Genomic DNA, 12551 nt, shown 5'->3' with positions numbered 1-12551 from the left:
AAAAAAAGAGAGGGAGAGAGACAAGATATTAATTATATCAATTACTTGTACAATGATGTGAACATGAAACATAGCTATATAAAACTCAGTTGACATCACAAAATGACAAGGGAATGGCCATATAGCTGGTCGCTGCATCTCACAGCTAATAACAGCCACTTTATGTTTGCTCATTTCATTTATTCATGTGGCCTGAATTCTTTCAAGTAGCCTGTTAAAGACATAATTCCCTGTGGGGTRGATAGAAAGGTCTTGGCAGATGTTGCTCTTTGGATGCTTTGCTGAGAGTAAATCTGCATGATGTATGTCTCGCGGCAGTGATTTTGCAGGAAAATCAGAGAGTCACAGAATGGGTGAGGTTGGAAGGGACCTCTGGAGATCATCTAGTCCAACCTCCCTGCTCAGCAGGGTCACTCAGAGCATGCTAGATAGGCTTGCATCCAGGCGGGCCTCGAATATCTCCAGAGAAGGAGATTCCACAACTTCTCTGGGCAACCAGAGAAAAATCTGAAGCACTTCGAGTGGTACATTTTGCCCAACGGACAGGACCGGATGGGGGTCCACCTAGTCCAATACTTCCATACACATTGAGTTAACTGCACATTGCAGGGTGCAGTCCCTGTGTTTGATCTGAATCTGCCTTCTGATCATCTCATACCCTCCCTCCAGATTTTATGCTGGGTGGAACAGGGAACACATCTCCCTCCCCCTGGGGCTTCAGATTTTATATCAGTGGCCTCTTCTGCAGGCTGAAAAGCCACACTATTTGGCCTGGAGCCTATGCATCCTTTTTGCCCTCCTCTGTGCCTGTCTTCATCCCAATGTACCTGTCCGGAACCTGGGAAGGGAGCTGAAACAGTTCAAATGTTGGTGCACTGTGGTTTTTGCAGTGATAGTCACCAATAAAATCTTTATTCCTTYCCTTGTGTGGGGTGGGGATGGGAGCATTTCAAAGTATTGAGCTGATTTTCTGCTTATCTATTACATCATTATATTATCTATCCATCCAACTCTGATTATCTATCATAATTCCGATGTCTTTTCCCCAAGGGATGGTTCTGAGCCCCTCTCTGTGTGTGCCAGATCGGATACGTTTTGAGAGATTTTGCTCATTTGCTTCRCCTTCCATTAAGCCATGCTGAAGTTCAGCTTCGAGTTTATTGCTCTGCCAGGAGGCTGGTACTTGCCCCTCTGTGTTTCCGTCTGATATATTTCCGCGAAAGGTTTTATGAGGCTTCAAAACTATAATGCAAGATTGGGAGGGTAGTAGCTGCGTGATGTTTAATGGGCTCTTAGCAAGTAGATTGATGTAGCAGACTAGAAGGCATTTTTCACATCTCGGCCACGAACAATTTGAGAAAGTCTTGATCTAATTCCTGTCCAAATCAATAGCAGCACAGTTATCTCAGTGGCCACTGGCTTAGCCTAGTGACTGCCTCACCTTATTTCTGTTATTTAACCCTCTTTCTTCCTTAACACAGGTCTAGGACAAAGTGGGATGCTCACATGTAGTCAACATCTGAGCTCAGGCATCGATCATAAGATACCTTATAGTTCTGGATATTGCCTGGGAACAAGAAATGAGATACTAAGCTAGAGCTACTGTCTAGCAGCCCATCTTTGTCAAAGATTAATAGTAGAGGCCTTGGGTTAATAAAAGCAATTGGGGTTATTCCTCTCTGCTCCCAGCAATCAGCAAAACGAAGACTTTTAACTGTTCTTCTGAAAGGACGCTGCTCGGGAGCTGACTCATGTAGCAGTTCTCTGAAGGCTGGATTTGCTGTTCTGCGCCCCTGGGGTTGCATTCTCCGTTTAGCTCTCTCTGCAAACCCAATACAGTGCATCTATTCTGCTTTCCACTTTGCGAGTTTATTCGAATAAGTAATAGAATCACATTCCACAAACTAGCTGTGAAATATATTTCCATGTATTATTTGCATTGGGATTAGAGACAGGAAAACATTTACTCTGATGTTTTGCAAATAAAACAGTTATATCCATCTACAAGACTTCATTATTTGTGAAGTCTGGCATAAACAATTGCTCATTTAAGTCTCTTGAGTTATCCATCACCAGGAAGGAGTTCAGGCTTTGTGGATCTAAAGTGGTTCCATACTGCAGCCCTCCTCATGAATTTCTTTTTGTAGGTCTCCTCTGATTTAGCATTAATGCTTTGTACCAGATCTTGGGCTGGCKTAACTCGCATCACTCTGCTATGTGGAGAGCTCTACCAATTTACTCCAAATACTTATCTGGTGCAGTCTCTTATTTCAATGTCATAATGAATATATGAATTTAGCAGTCTATCTTTAAAATGAAGTTCTATGGATCTGTGCACCCATTTCTGCCAAGAACTACAAGTAGTCCACAGGTACGCAGGAGTGACCAGATCCAGTAGGACATCTTTCTGAGAACCTGTTGGGACACTTCGTCAAAGTTCCTTTCCAAGTCTCAAATTGCAAAGTGAGATCTTAACATCTTTCTCACATTGGAGCAAATGCTAGTCCGGAGAGCAACACTAGCAATCAAGAAATGGAACTACTTCACTCTCTAATTTATTAACAAAGTTTGGTGGCGATATATTTAAATTTGGTGACTTATTTAAATTTCAGCACCTTGAGGGAGCAGCTATTGGGTACTAAATAACCCTTTAGTAGAGAGAGAGAGAGAGAAAAAGTAAAAGTCTGAGTCAATGGCTGTTTGCTGAAAGCAGGAAAATTCAAAKGAAGGAAGAGAACTTCCATCCCCTCAAAAAAATAATGAAAGCTATTAATAAAAGAATAGTGAAAGCAATTAACAGTTGTAGCAAACTCCATATGGGAGTTTAGGGTAATCCATCTCTTGACTGGATGTCTTTCGAGAAAGATGGGTGCAAGACAGGGCATCAGTGAAAAGTAATGACCTGACAGGTACATGAGTATGAGTTTTATCAATTCYTTTTAAGCTTAGCTGATGAATTCAGTTTATTTAACTATGGATGTTTCAAGTCAAAATATCTCCATTGGAGCACTTCAAAGGCATGTTTTCTCTAATCTGTTTTGTATACCTACTTCAGAATGAAATGACTTGTGCCCTATTGACTACACTGACTCTACCTCCGCTTACTCTAAAGGGCTTTCATGTGACAAGCATGACGGTTGATGTCTACCTGTGAACACCTACATTTCACCAGCTTCAGCTAGTCTATACCCATAAAACCCATTAAACTACACCCATAAAACTTTGCTGTTTTGAACAGTTGATGTGGCATCATTCAACATAACTAATGCTTCCAACATCTAACTGAGCCTGAATTGCCTCCGTCCTCACCACTGTCTCTATCCTCACCATTCACAATTCCAATTACTGTATAGCCAAAACCAGCAAAAAGAGTTAAGTATCAGGTCCATGCCACTTCAGTAAAAAATGTTTCTTGTAAGTACAGGGAGTGTTTATGTTATGCTGAAAAAGCTTTCAAAAGTAAAGAAAATAAACAAGGTGCTAAAACTGGAGTGAGCTGCCTAACGTTTTTGTATAAGATTGTCAGCTTTATGAACAATCCATAAAAAATATATTGTGAGCTCCTTTTATAGTTTACATTTAACTATCAAAATCAAGGAAGTTAAAACAGTTGAAACATCAACCAGTTGTTTCAGTGATATAGTGATGAAATTGAACACAGAAAGCTATGTTTGATTTATGTGGTTCCACATAAGCAAYTGTACAAGCCAAAAATAACAGGAAGGGTCAGATTTTCAGCTGATGCAAATCAAAGTCTTATCATATGCRTTAGATTTCTTTGGTTTATACTATTTTGTTTTATTTATAGTCCTTGGCATATAGATCATACTTACCTTTTGCTCAAGCAATATTGCACAATGTGACTGTTAATGATTAATTATTATTAACTTCATATTAGTGCCTGCAGCATCCAATTGTGCATCAGGTTCACAGTATACTGTACTAACACTGAATAAAAAGTTTTGCTCTACCAGGCTTATGCCATCAGGTAAAGGYGAGATTCAGAAACTAGATTCAGGCAATTACAAACTCAGTGAGGYAGTACTGTCAATGTGATAGGTCATGGATTAGAACACTGTCCTGGACCATTCTCAGATTTTCTCTGCGTGGAGAATGTAGAAACAGGGTCTTTTAAAAAGTTATGAGCTTTGAGTGGTGCTAACCATACTTTAGTTAGAAGCACTSTGTGCACAGGCATATGTGCAACTTGGCCATCCAGTCTGTTGTATAAACGTTTATTGAGGTCTTCAGTATATCGCTGTGATTTATTTACATTTTTCCGTGAGCGGAAAAATGGTGGTAAAAGAGATAACCCTTAGGATTTCAGTAAATTAGATCATTAAGGAAAGTAACATGGAGAAAAATGGCAAGCTTTGATTAAGAAAGAAATTAAAATAATAAATTTAAATAAATAAATAATAAACAAATAATAAATAAAATTAAGAAATTTTATTCATTGTGCCATCTTCATAAATCCAGCAAATAAGATCTTTACCGAACTTGAGTTTGACCATCAGCAAAAGCTGTTTTTCAGACAATATACACTCTGCACTCTCCTACCTTAATGCTGATCCTAACTCTAAATACCAAGTCTATAAAATATCTTTCCTCCACTTGACATCTGCTTTGACTTCTCCTCAAGGATCAATATTTTGCTTCAGAYATATATGTCATTCGCAGAGGTCCTCAGAGGAGAACCTTCACCTGTGAAGACTGCTGCCCTTGGAGCCAAAATGCTCTCCTCAGCTGTGAGGATGTTTATCCAGGAGCACTGCCACAGCACTGCAAATCAGAAAAGAGCCATGAGAGCAAAGGAAGATTGGMACCCCTCTTGTGAAGAAAGACCTGATGAGCTTCATCTGCTTGGGTTTATGTGTAGGGGGTTATCAAGAGATTTAATGGTGTCTCAAGTCAATGAAGGCTCAAGGGAGATTCAGCAAACCAAATGTYTGCACAGGTTGAGCTGAATTTCTCTTTAGGCTCCACTGACCGCATTGACTGACTCTCCACTGGCTTCTATTGGACTTCAGACACCTACAGGATGACCCTGAAATTTAGGTGCCTGGATCTGAAGCTGAATCCTGCCCAAGATGTTCAGTGACTTCTGTTGCTCGTAAAGCCAGGGGAATAGCTCGTGAAGGTCCCTGTTAATCCCCTGGCTATGCCTCTGCTTTTCAGTGGTGCACAAAGGCTTCTGAAGCAGCCATCTGGCAGACCCAGCTGCACGGTTAGCTGTGGTGCAGCATAGTGCACCGATACCAGTACGACCCTAGGAACAGTAGAGAAGTGATTTGGCCACTCTCCAGCAGGGTGAAAAGCTCAGATCTACAGCCTACAGCTTCCCATCCTAGGGCTGGCTTAGTCAWGGGCGGTTAAGCAGTGGAGATGTTCTAGAAATCTCCACCAACTCAATGACATGCTCACACAGAGCAGTGAAAGCAGCTGAGGTGGATACAACATAGCAGACTGTGAAATGCCTGAAGATCATGAGCAGCGGTGGGATATTTTAATTAAAAGGATCTGTTTGATACAAGCAGACARTGATCTTGTCTTCAGTCTCTGGAGCAAGGGCAAATTACCCATCTCCTGTTGCCCCATTCCTCACTCTGTAGGCTAAAGATAGTAATAATTACCTACTARACTCCTAGAAGAGTTGAGGATTAATTGCTTCATAGGGCTCAATATTTATTTTCACACAATCAGTACCACTGGGAGCAGGAAAATAAGCTTGGCRATTACTATTACACTTCCACAGGGGACCATTCACTCATGAGGTATTCTGATAAAAGAATTTTCTTAAAAATAATTCAAAAAAAATATTTTTTGTGTGTGTTTGAGCAGAAAAAGACGAACTCTTCAGGGCTCAGGAAAAACAAAGAAAATCTTCTCATACAAACAGACAAACCAAGAAGCAAACAACAACTTTCTCTGCATTTGGAATGGTAGTCTGCTGAAAACACAACAGAACAAACCAAGGTGTGCAGAAAACTATTCGTTATTAAAACATTATTTGTCTTGTGAACATGATGCARCTTCTCCAGGGTATATAATCTGCTAAAGACACAGTGGAGACAGAGTAGCTGCCTCTCCCCACAGACATTCTCCTTAGAGACTTGCAATGTAAAGGAGGACAAAGAAGCATTAAGAGTAGTGCTATATGCACAGGAATTGATATGCAGAACACCTAGCAGTACAAAGACCACGTTTCTTAAGACAAACTATGTGCGGGGAAGCAGGTTTCCTCCCAGATCATGGTCACCAAGAGGAAACATTTTTCTCTTACAAAGAAGATGCTCTACAGATTGAGATAAAGGCTCTGGCTTACCAACAGAGGATGTGGCACAGTGGATGTTTTTGTGAAGCAGACAGGAAGTGGAACATTTTATATAACCTGGTCAAGTGCATCAGAGGGCTGCTCTGTGCAGAGAAAGTTTATTGCTGATATCCACAGACTGAGCTCCAAACAGTTTCTGCATGGATGATGAGAACCACTGTGACTCATATCATGAGCTGTATTTAAGMCATCCTCAGCTGAAAACATAAATTTCTCCATTAGAACTAATTCCTGTAATAAATAYTGTTTTATGTTGTAAATAAATGTTTAAGTCTTGTAGACTGGGGAAGTGCAATACACAGAGAACAGGAGATAGCAGCAGCAGCTCTTCCGCGTAATCTTATAATGGTTTTCCAAGATCCCAGGTTTCCTTTGCCTCTAACTCTACCAGTGGTACCTCTCTACCGGAGATTTTGTGGACAAAATCTCAGAGACCGAGAATGCCTGAGTTTGTAGGGAGCCTGAAACCATGGTTCTGAGAAGTCTGAACTGCTACATTCATCTCAATCAGGTTTAAAATGGGAAAGGGTGTCATTTCAAATGTCAGCGATGTCCATTGACTTTGTCCTGTTGATGAAGTCTACTCAGACTGCTCACATGGGCAGCTGGTTCAGGGATCCTGAGTGCTATCATCCAGAGAGGTCTGACAGAGCCCAAGGGAGCTGTGGACTCTGAATCGTGGGATAGCAAGACTCAAGGATGTAAGCGGAAAATGAGAGCCCCTCCTTTGGCTCACAATGCCCAGCAGAGCATTTATGGCCAGACAGTGGAGTATCATCCCATTTCAGTAGGTCGATTGGGCTGAATTACCTTTCTCCTTTTTCTAAATTTAGCTCTAATGGGAGGACAGGTCCAGCTGACCTCCAAAGAGTTAAACATGAACCAAGAGACTCCTTGGGATTTATCTGCCACAAGAGCTTCTGCAATTTTTAAAATTTTCCAATTCTTTTTCAAAATCAGCAGCAAGTCTAGCCTACCTTAACCCCACCCTCYCGTTTTTGCATGCGATGGGCGAGCTCTTTAGTCTCAACAGAGAATAGCCTTGGTCTTTTCACCTGTCTTCAAGCTTGTTGCCTGCACAAAACTGGTAGACTTAGGTCACTAGTCAACTATGCAATAGCTTCTCAGCCAGTTGGGCTTTTTCCTCGGCATTGCTAGGCTGTCCAAAGGCATCTGTGGCATACACTGTGCAGAGACCAGAGCGTGCAACTGAAGCTTGGGCCTCGTGCACAGCAATCAAGAGAAGGAGAGGGAATACAGCCCCCTGCAAAGAAGAGAGCATTTTCACAGCCCGCGAGGAAACCACCTGAGTCTGAAACTTGCTGTATATCGCACACCTCAGAAATTCAATCTTTCCAATAAAACTAGAAACTCTTTGACTGGCTTGTGTGAACTCTGCAGGTGTCTGTGTGCTTGGAGGAGACTCCTGTGAGTTCACTATCTTGCACCCCAAACCAACCAATGCCAACACCTTCACACCRGTGAAGAATAATCTGGAGCCCCAGAGGCTTTTTTGACAGTCTGTGAATACCTTCTGCCAGACTATTGATTTTTTTTTGTGTTTGTTTAATTGGGATATACCTTGTTTCTGATTCAAACTTGCTGTTCCCAATCCTTTTTGCAGCAAAGAAATGAGAATGGCTCTACTTGTCCTTCACTGTTATCCTTTCTTGGAGAGGAAGAGCCCAACCAGACACTATGGCAGGGAGCTCTTCTTCCTTCCCTTTTCATCATGAATCTGATGGTAAAGAAATACTTACTGTCTGCTGCAGCCTAGATCTCTTTCTTCAGCTGCTGAATATCAGAGTTAAGACTTATGCTACTTGATTGAATCCCTCAGATGTGTTTCCTAAGTACATCTGCTGCCTCCAGGTTGTATTTGTGCAAGCAAATTAGGCATCCTTACTATTTGCTGAAAAAAAAATACAGTTATCAATGAAGCAAAGTGTTGTCTTCTAAGTCCCTTTAATGCACAAAAATAAAGCCCAGTTTCTGGGATAAGAAATGACAGTTCATTCTCTTGAATGAATGCTGTCTGGGAAGAATTAGTCTGATATGCATGGCATTTTCCAATCCAGTTTGTTTTGTCAGACAACTCTTTCCTTCTTTATAAGTGAAAACTGGTTTTGTGCTCAAAACCTGCCAGACTGACTGTGGAAGACAGGGAAACACTCTTCTAATCCAAGGGTATTTACAGACTAAATCGTATTAGGTTTAACTGGATTCACAACAAAGGATTTTCCACTGTTCCTGCCATTTTTGGTTAGCATAAATGCCACTGACATAATTATATTCTAGAACCAATCAGTTCTCCAGGRAGGCCCTGTTCTTATTTTCTGTATCAAAAACGAAAGATAAACGACAGCAAAGGAGTTAAAGTGTACGATGTTAATTTGATGCCTGTGAATTGATTGCAGCCATCTCCAGGAGGTTTAACATTGGCCTTTTTAGGAAAAGAGTTTAAAACTGAATGGTATTGTAGCCATTGAGAAAATACCAGGATATAAAGACATGCTTCCCGTAGCGAGCCAAACGCTATCAGAGAAGATGACATAACGTATGTCAAGGGAAGCGAAACACCCCGGTGCTTTTGAGTGACAACACTGCTGTTGAACGTMTCGAACTTTCCCACCGTGTTGGCTCTGTGCTGATGTTTCCTGCATTACCTGCTGACTCTGACAGGGATTTCACAGCAAGCTCATGGGTTTGAGATGGCACATTGCCATGCCTGGGACCAACTCCCCACATATAAGAGGGCTAAGTCTTCCTTGGCATAGATTCAAGCAGGTTCATTATTGTTCTGTGAGGTCTTATTTATTAATTTCAACTAAAAATCTGTCTCTTAGCTTTTAAAGCATCATCTTGCTCCCTACACACTCTTATTCCTCTATTTACACGGCATCTTCTGTGTTTTYACAGTGTGTTGTCTTCTTCTGTGTCCATCTCTTGGACTTTAAACACTTCAGAGCAGAGCTGGTTTTTATTTTTGTGTTGCATGCAGATACATTTTGGTCAGCAAGTAAGTACTTGGGCTAGGAGTAGCAAAGAGCAATCCACTAGTACTATGCAACTTTGTGGAGGATGGGAGTTTCCTACTGGACTGGGGATATCCTACAAATGGGGCTGTATGCTGTTTGCACAGGAGAAAATATTTAAATAGAAAAACTGAGGACTTAATCAAGCATTCGCAGATACGCTTATGGGAAATTTTATTCTCAGGCACAGAAGTTCTTGATTATAGATAAGATAAATGAGAGGACTTTTAAAATAGGTATCTTTACTGACTCCACCGAAATCCTGCTACCTTGAGGCATTTGTATCAAACAAGATTCCCAGGAGAAACTGGAGGTGATCCATGTGCTTTGCACATAAAACATCCCATCGACAAGAGCAGCTGGGCTAGATGACTTACAATATCTTTTCCCTCTTTAATGCCACTAGTTCTCTGAGGGTGAATTCAAAGGCAGCTGTGCCATATCTCATGCTGTTTGGGGAGGTGAGTGGGTTGTACTCACTCTGCAGTGAGTCATCACCATCGTGTTTAACTGCAGCTTACCAATTTTCGTTTGTTTATGTGTGTGTTCCAGGCGTATCTGATTGATGATGCACCCAGCTCTGGAAACTTACTGCATCAAGTTGCCACACTCTCTGTCAAAGTTTTTTCAGCAAAATGGGTGGAGGACCACAGAGCAGATCATCAGATATGCAAACAGAGTTTGCAGAGCTGAAGATCTTTATCTATTTATCCATGCTCACGCCAAGTCAAGATATTCTGCTACTCTGTATATGAAGGATGACTATATAATGTAAATCCATAAGCAACTCCAAAGTGAAAGCCAGTCTTCTAATTTGCTTAAAAGAGACAAAAACCATTATTTTAAATAATGTAAAGCTAACAAGGAATCTCTTAGTTGTGGATTGTAGTCAGCTAAGGCTTCATTTTAAGAAACCGTGTAATGGGGTAATGAGCTCAGACCTGTGATCAGCTTCAGTTGCRTGCTCAAATACCATTAAAGCTGATGTGGTTACTGTAAGTGCTTAAAGTTAAACATCTGTTTAAATTGTTTGCCACCAAGAAACTTACTCCTGCATACCCTTCAGTGATTTCCTGAGCCAGGTCAGACGTGTCCCATGTCAAGTAAATTGGATTCTACTTCAGAGCAGCTAGTAAGGCCCAGAAAAAGAGTCAAACTTTTTTTTATAAAGAGTTAGATATCAATAGTGACTATAGTCTGYCTTCCCACTGCTGCTTCACCTTCCCCTTGAGCTAAACAGCAGCGGGGCATGGAGCAGGCACCCTGCATACCCAGGCTGCAACATGTGCTCTGCTAAGGCAGTGCTTGGTTTTTAACCCTTTAGTGAACGCAGTGTGAAATCTGTTTCACCTTGAGGAGAAGTAATGACATTTATACCTCCTCTGWCAACCTCCCTTCTGCCCTCCAGGCTATTCCTCAGTAGACTGTTTAGCAAAAGGGTCCTGTAATAAAAGTCAGTATTTGCATGAGATTTTTTAGTCATAGCCATGCAAACAAGCACACGCCTTGTGCGGGGACAGACTGTAAACAGTGAAGGGTTATCATAGAGCACCATGGTTTGCATCCTTAGATAATCTTCTGGCTTTACTGGAGCCACTGTGTCCTTTGTACATATAAAAGCAGCATCAATCCTTTATATAGCCTCTTCGTTAGACTTTCTAGGTGGAAGCTGTTTGCCTAAGCATTGGCAGCTGATGTCATCTGAGATACCTCGTCATAGCCACATGAATGTGACGGAAATGATACAGCATCTACAACACATCTATGCTCTTCTTGACCTACAGATAAGTCCAGGCAAGATGTAGGTACTATGTTGGGAGAAACGTTGCTCTTCCAAGAGGGTGCTGTAGGACTTGAGCTATGGAGCATGGTATGACAGGTCTTCATGTGTCTCTAAGGGTGATTTTGTCTCAGTAGAAACAGTTAGGTGTGCCTTGCTACCACCAGCACCAGCACAGGGCACAGCAACCCTGTTTGGTTGTATGGCAGTTTGGCACCAAGAACTTAAGGGCACCCTTTAGGGCCTTCTCATCTCAGTGTACTCCAAGAGCATCCTGCCTAGAGGCTGGTTGGAAACCTGTGCTAGATGTTCCTCAGGGCAGATTGGTCATTCTGCCAGCCTGTTCTTCCTTAGCTTTCAGGTAGCTAGGCCCAGCCCTAGTCCTTTGACCTGGTGTGAATGTGTCCTGTTGAGTCTCCCCAGGCTTCATATGATCATCGAGGGCTTAACCCCTGGAGTCCAGGACATGATGCAACTCATTCCAGTGTAAACATCTGAAACTGGTTAGATGAACTACTGTAAAAACACTTATCTCTGCTTGGACTATAATGCAGCCCTGGAGTGACTAGTTCAGATGTAAAAGTATTTACTATAGATGTCTAAAGCCTGGGTGACATGGATTTCTCTGGGAGTCATGTTTTTGTTGTCTAATGTTGTGACTACTTTAATAGAAAGCACCTGTGGGATCCGCTCTTGACCATCTTGACAGTAGCTTAGACCTGTTCCCTGGGCAATAATGCTCTCTTCTAGGAGTGCTTGGTCGCAGCTAGCAGTATCTTCTCAAGACCTGCCTTGTGCTCCATTTTTGGCTATGTAGCAGGTCATTTCAGGCACAAAAACGGTGGTCTGAACGGAAATCTTGGTGCTGAAATATTTTCAGACACCAGGCTGTCTGGGACTTAATTCTGAGATAGAGTATTGCTTGTAAATTGAGACCCAAGATTCAGGTCCAGTACAGCTCTCTTTTTTCAGCTATTTTGGCAAGCTGAGTCTTCTTCTTTTTTTAGCTATTCAGTTTATTTAGATTTTAGGCTCATTTGTGATGGATGATATTTGTTGCTAATGACTATTTAATGCATAAAACCTATAAGTGCAATGGTAATACAAACARTAATGGTCTGAGCTGAAATTATATTCTGGGACCTATTTCTGCTTTGAGTTTGGAAGCAGGGAACCAATTAGCTGTGGTTTCCTTCAGAAAATGGTCATGCTTGAGATCCAGACAACTTAACAAATAAATTAAAAGTTATTTCAAGTTTTATGCCCCCCCTATAGAGTGCTCCTGTAAACTATTGTGGCTTTATTTATAACCTGTAAAACAAAACAAAACAAAACATGTCTTTAGAATCATAGAATCATTTYCCTAGCAGCTTGTAAAAGATGTACACAAGGAAGAAAGATA

Source organism: Rhea americana, unplaced genomic scaffold (genome assembly GCF_003343005.1).
Source record: "Rhea americana isolate MKP2758 unplaced genomic scaffold, rheAme1 scaffold_47, whole genome shotgun sequence".
Lineage (NCBI taxonomy): Eukaryota > Metazoa > Chordata > Aves > Rheiformes > Rheidae > Rhea > Rhea americana.
This window is presented reverse-complemented; position numbering follows the sequence as displayed.